The sequence below is a fragment of the Oryctolagus cuniculus genome, chromosome 6, assembly GCF_051225735.1.
Source record: "Oryctolagus cuniculus isolate XC-2025 breed Fujian yellow rabbit chromosome 6, ASM5122573v1, whole genome shotgun sequence".
Taxonomy (NCBI): domain Eukaryota; kingdom Metazoa; phylum Chordata; class Mammalia; order Lagomorpha; family Leporidae; genus Oryctolagus; species Oryctolagus cuniculus.
In genome coordinates this window covers 106967982-106974780 of record NC_142872.1, presented here as the reverse complement: position 1 = coordinate 106974780, position 6799 = coordinate 106967982, and the positions used below count along the sequence as shown (strand labels likewise).

Sequence of the window (6799 nt, the reverse complement as noted above, 5' to 3'; positions counted from 1 at the left end):
ACTCATGGAGGTCCTTGCCCATCTCCCTCTGTGGTTCAGAAGTCCCTTTGGACATGCACAGGCATCTTTTCCTTATTTTCCAGAACTGAGCCACACCTCTCTCTGAACAGCTTTGGTTTTGTGTGCATTTAGTTGAATCGAAGAAGCTTATGGGGCTCGGACATTCTGACAAGTTTGCTGAGCTAGCATCTTGAGGTGGGGGTGCACAGTTGGTCTGTTTGCCAATCTATCATTGCCTCATTGTTTTTTGTAAAGAGATTCTTGTCTGCATGCTCCTGGGGTTTGGCAAGGCATGAAAAGGCCTCTTTTTGTCAAGGAGCTCACCACCCAAATGAATACTGTGTCGAAGCCAAACCCTGCCAGCTGAGCCCCGAATCAGCTTTACCTTTACCCCAGACACACAGCGCGACAGAGTCCCCACTCTGACCTACAGCTCTGGCGAAATATTTGACATAAGTGAGCGGAACAGGGATGGAAACGATGTGCATCATCCGTAGATCTCCCTTCTGAGTTCCCTTCTGCTGTTTTCCTACCTAGCTGGCTACAAAGGAAGTGGCTTCTAGGGCTAGCCAGAGAACAGGGCCAGGTTTCTGTGGTACCTCCCAAAGGGTGCCCACATTAGACTGTTAAAACCAGGGAACTGTCATCACATTGGGCACTACTGTTTGCAAGTCTCTGCACCTAGGGATGTCCTAACTAGAACAAATGTATTTTAAATGAGTCCAATCATATTAAAATCCATTGCTGTATAACAAATTACCTTTAACCCAATAATTACAAACAATATATATCCATTAGTTCACATGTTCTGTGAAATCTGGAGTTCTGGCATGGCTTACCTGGGGGTCTTTGGTTCACAGAGTTCTTCGTATTGACAGTCAGGGCCTCGGTCCTCTCGAGGCTGAACTGGTAGAGAATCCACTCTGCAGCTCGTGCCTGTGGATGTTGGCAGCACTTAGTTCTTTGACAGTTGTTGGGACAATGGCCTCAGATCCTTGTTGGCTGTGAACTGAAGACAGTGGTTCCTTGCCAGAGTGACTTCTCCATAGTGCAGCTGACGACGTGGCCAATGAGAATACAGCTAACGAGGACACCCAGGGCAGAGCCAGTCTCTTCGTAACCTGATCTTGGAAGTGACATCCCATCATATGGGCCAGATTCTACTGCTGGAAGCAAGTTGCCAGATCTAGCCTCTAAGTGGGGGGCCTCAGTAGAGGTGTGAATCCCAGACAGCTGCCCACCGCACTAACTTTGTTCTTTATTCCTGAAGATACAAAGACACCCCAACTTCTAAAATCTTCTAAAGCTGTGTTGTTCAAGATGAGCCATCAGTCACACGAGGGTGTTAAATTAAAAAGTAAAATTCTAAATCACAGCAGCCACATTTCTTTATTTGTTTGCTTTATATATGTGTTTGATTTATTTGAAAGGCAGAGTGACAGAGAGAAAGGGAGAAATCTGCTGGCTCAAATGCCTACAGCAGTACCACAGCAGAGGTCAGGGCCAGGCTGAAGCCAGGAGAACTCTATTCAGATCTCCCACATGGGTGGCAGGCACCCAAGCAGTTGAGCCATCACCCACAGCCTCCCTAGTTGTGCAATCAGCAGAAAGCTGGATTGGAAGAAGAACAGGGCCTTGAAGGTTTCCAGTGGCATCTTAAGTGCTGTGCTCAATGCCCACCCCAGAAGCCACATTTCATTTCAGCTGCTCAATAACCACATGTATCTCGTGACTGCCACCGGGCTGGGTAAATATAGAACATTTCCATCACTGCAAAAATTCCACTGCAAGATCAAAACACAAGAAAACTAACCAGAAACCGTCTTTTAGAAGAAGTCAGCTTTCGCCAGAATTGTGAAGCAACAACCAACTATCCTCTGAGGCATCCAGACTTTTCCCGCATTTATTGCCACCCATCGTGTTCCTCTGCCTCTTTTCAGAAACTCAGTTGTAACTAGTCTCTCTCCTCTCAACAAAGAATAACCAACTCATTCCTGCTAAGGTGTGAATGACTGTCTTTCACTTCATCATTTCCTCAAAAGAATATTCATTCAAACCAGACCAAACCTGAAGGAATACGTTTTTTATTGTAGCACTTTAGATATCAACGTCCTTGATTTGGGATTTTTTTCCCCTTCTTTTAACGTTTCTTTTTTCTTTTTTGGTGGTGGTTGGGGGGGAGGGGGGGAGGTGGGCAGAGTTTCAAGCATTCCGCAAGCTTCGAAACTTAAAGAATCCCTCCTGAAATGAGAACGCTCACCTCTGACTGCTCTCTGGGTTGTGAATTCCGGTTTTCCCACGTGATTCTTATCTCAAAGGAGGTAAGCAAGCGGGCTCTGGCTGTGTTTTAAATGACCTCATCATCCTTGCAGACATCAAATAACGCAAGAGTTGGTGTCCCGCTATCTATTTATAGCCCGGGACCACATATTCGGGTGAATTGCAGTATGGTTTTTTATGTCTAGCTCTTCTTCCAGAAATAAATGAATCCGTCGGGTAACTTGTTTCAGTCAGAAAGACGGTCTTGCAGGCGCAGAGGGACATCAGAAGTGCTCTGACAGAGGCGACAGAAAGCGCGGGAAATGACTCCGCGGCGCACCGACAACGTGCGCTTGCACCTGGGCTAACCCAGGCCCGTTCTGGGGCCTCACATTCACCCCGGCGGCCCGAGCAGGGCGGTTGCCGGTGCAAACGGAATTTGCCACATAGCCTCCATGGGCTCCTGTAGAAGCCTAGGGAGCCGTCGCTAATGGCAGGTCACAAACCGTGGCGACGGCGCGCTCCTTTATGGCTGCCTCCGCCGGGCTCGGCGCTGGCAGCCTTGCCATTCAGCCTCTTGTTTTTGTTGTGGAACAAAAGCCTCACTCCCAGCTGTGGCGCCAAAATCTCGCTCGCACTGTACAAGTAACTGACAGCTCCGAAGCTAGGCATAGGGGAGGCCGGGATGGGCTCCTCCAATAGCAGTTGGCGTCTCTCTGCGAGCCCCGCTTGTTGACAGGCAGCCCGCGGCCGGCGGGAAGGAGGCGACCGGGAAAACCAGGAAGTGGAGTCGGCCCCGGAGCGGGCGGGCGCGCCAACCCGAAAGCGAAAGCGCAGGAGGCCGCCGCAGCTGCCAGCTACCTCGTGGTTACTCAGAGTGCGCTCCACGCTGTGAATTTGTTGGGTTCCATCCCATCAGCCTGCGAAAAACCACCACCACCACCACCACCCCCGGGCAGCTTCCTCGTGACTTCGCGGGCACGGTTCTTGCGGATTTTAGCAGAGGATGTGTCCCTTCGCGGGGGGGGGGGGGGGGGGACTGATAAATGACAGTGTAGGGAGGTCCTCAGTGCCCCACCGGATACCCTGAATTGACACGAAGGTGAGAGAAAGAGTGCATGGTTTAGAGGTTAGAAGTGTTGACCGCTTCCTGACAACCTTCATTAAAGAGGGCTTCTTAAACACGGAGTTGTGTGTGCCTCTGTTATCTGGAACCAGGTAAGGAAAAAAAGGGGGTCCATGTCTTGAGTTGCTAAGACAGTTTTGCAAAACGAATAGCCAAGCATAGTGTCTGTTGCACATCAAGCAAAATCGGTGGGTGGTAGGAGCATGGAGCTTTGCCAGATGAACTGACTTGGAGGCTGTGGTTTCTGAGTTGGAGGCAGTGGGGCTAAGAGTTTGATTGGCAGCTCTGGGGCCAGCCCACCTGAGAGCCTTTGCTGGTTCTGCACTTGTTGGTAGCTGTGATTTGGGACTAAACAGCCAGCTTCTCTGGGCCTCCACTTTCTCACCAATAGTCTGTAGATAACACAGACTTGCTGTGAAGATTTAATGGAATAATTTGTGCAAAATGCCTCACAGTAAACAAACAATAAAGAAAATACAGTTTTTATTTTTTAAATTTTTTTAATTTTCATTTTATTTGAAAGACAGAGATATCTTCCATCTCCTGGTTCACACCTCCTAATATCCACAACAGTCAGGGCTGGGCCAGGCTGAAGTCACAAGCCCAGAACTCCATGCAAGTTTCTCCCATGGATGGCAAAGAGCCAAGTATTTGGCCAATTATCTGCTGCCTCCCGGGATGTACTAGCAAGAAGCTGCATCAGAAGTGGAGAATATGGCCGGCGCCGCAGCTCACTAGGCTAATCCTCCACCTTGCGGCGCCGGCACACCGGGTTCTAGTCCCGGTCGGGGCGCCGGATTCTGTCCCAGTTGCCCCTCTTCCAGGCCAGCTCTCTGCTGTGGCCAGGGTGTGCAGTGGAGGATGGCCCAAGTGGTTGGGCCCTGCACCCCATGGGAGACCAGGAAAAGCACCTGGCTCCTGCCATCGGATCAGCGCAGTGCGCCGGCCGCGGCGGCCATTGGAGGGTGAACCAACGGCAAAAGGAAGACCTTTCTCTCTCTCTCTCTCTCTCTCTCTCTCTCACTGTCCACTCTGCCTGTCAAAAAAATAAATAAAAATAAATAAATGAAAGCAAAATAATGATCTAGTTATAAAAAAAAAAAAAAAAAAGAAGTGGAGAATCCGGGGCGGTGCTCTGGCGTAGTGGGTAGAGTTGCCACCTGTGGCGCTGGCATCCCATGTCAGTGCCGGTTCCAGTCCTGGTTGCTCCAGTGCTTGGGTCCCTGCACCTGCATGGGAGACCCAGAAGAAGCTCCTGGCTCCTGGCTTTGAACGGGCCCAGCTCCGGCTGTTGCAGCCATTTAGGGATTGAACACCAGCAGATGGGAGATCTCTCTCTCTCTCTCTCTCTCCCTCCCCCCTTTTCAAATAAGTAAATAAGTCTTCAAAAAAAAAAAAAAAAAAAAGTGGAGAACCTGACAGTTGAACCACCCAGGTAGGACATGAAGACACCCAAGTGGCAACTTAAGCACAGCACCAAAAGCTTACTCCACAAAAGTGGTTATTTGATGCCAATGCATAATGGGGAGTGTTCTAGAACTGAAACTATAGTGATAGGCCATATTCTTCTTTTTTTTTTTTTTAAAGATTTATTTATTTTATTTGAGAGGTAAAGTTACAGACAGTGAGAGGGAGAGACAGAGAGAAAGGTCTTCCTTTCATTGGTTCACTCTCCAAATGGCCACAACTGCCGGAACTGTGCCAATCCAAAGCCAGGAGCCAGGCGCTTCTTCCCGGTCAGTCTCCCATGCCGGTGCAGGGCCCAAGGACTTGGGCCATCTTCTACTGCTTTCCCAGGCCACAGCAGAGAGCTGGGTTGGAAGTGGAGCAACTGGGACTAGAACCAGCGCCCATATGGGATGCCAGCGCCTCAGGCAGAGGATTAACCAAGTGAGCCATGGCACTGGGCCCCGCCATATTCTTCTACAAAGGAAAGCAGTTAGGACAGCACACCTGGCACAGAGTGAGCATTGAATTAGTGTACTTAGCACTAATTCTGTACTTAGCAAATCAGAGAAGTTGTGGCTGTGCCAATTTCCAGTTAATGTTTATTAATCTTCCTATGCCTTGGTTTCCTCGTAGTAAAATAGACAAAACAGATGTGTTCTGAGGGTTGGGCTGTGGGTCTCTCCTTGTGGTGGAGCGAGAGCGCAGCGGGAGCTACGGCGTTGGGGCCATGGCAGGACAGGCATTTGGGAAGTTTCTTCTGCTCTTTGACCGGGTCTAGGTTGAGAGGAGCGCCGCAGAAACAGTAGCCAAAGGAGGCATTATGCTCCCTGAAAAATCTCAAGGAAAACTATCGCAAGCAGTAGTAGTAGCTGTTGGATCAGGTTCTAAAGGAAAGGGTGGAGAGATTCAACCAATTAGTGTGAAAGTTGGAGATAAAGTTCTTCTTCCAGAATATGGAGGCATTAAAGTACTTCTAGACGACAAGGGTTATTTTCTATTTAGAGATGGTGAGATTCTTGGAAAATATGTAGATTTGAAATGTCTGTTGAAACGGCATCACATTCCACTGAAGTTCTGAAACCTTTCATCATGTAAATAATTCCCATGTCTCTTTTATAATAAACTAATGCTATAGAAATAATAACACCCATTGTCTCCAAACTTTAGTTTCACTGGTCTAGTGTAAACACTTACAAATAAAATAAATCAATGAATAAAAAAGAGATAAAATAGCTGGAGCTAGGCTACAGAACTAAAGAAGGGATCGTGAGATAGTGCATGTGCATAGCAACTGGCAGCACTGGGCGACTGTCAGCCGTAATTCCTGCTTTCAACATCTTGCAGATGATCGTTCTACAATGTATGGCTTCATGATAGACTGTAGTCTCCTGGTGTGGTCTACGGACAGGAAGAGAATGAGGTTTTCCTTAGGAATGTGCCTTATCTTCCCGTCTGTGCCTCTCTTCCTTTTAGATTTGGGTCCTCTCCTCTTTGGGCCCTTGAGATCCTTCCCTGCCACCCAAGACTCTGCCTCCTGTTGTCACCCAGACCTGTCCTCTCTGTAGCGCTTCATTGTTAAACTTCAAATTTAGAGAGCATGGTAGATTTGCATGCAGTTTTAAGAAATAACGTGGAGAGATCCTGCGTACCTAGTTCCTTCCAAGGGTAAGATGTTGTGTAGGCTGGCGCCGCAGCTCAATAGGCTAATTCTCCGCCTGCGGCCCCGGCACACCAGGTTCTAGTCCCGGTTGGGGCACCGGATTCTGTCCCGGTTGCCCCTCTTCCAGGCCAGCTCTCTGCTGTGCCCCAGGAGGGCAGTGGTGGATGGTCAAGTGCTTGGGCCCTGCACCCCATGGGAGACCAGGAGAAGCACCTGGCTCCTGACTTCCGATCAGCGTGGTGCGCCGGCCATAGCGGCCATTGGAGGGTGAACCAACGGCAAAGGAAGACCTTTCTCTCTGTCTC

The 6799-nt window shown here is 49.1% G+C and overlaps 1 pseudogene; it reads left to right on the top strand.

Annotated features, from left to right (window-relative positions):
* The first annotated feature begins 5561 nt into the window (after positions 1-5561).
* On the top strand, positions 5562-5912 carry LOC100346696 (10 kDa heat shock protein, mitochondrial pseudogene; annotated as a pseudogene).
* The last annotated feature ends 887 nt before the right edge of the window (positions 5913-6799 follow it).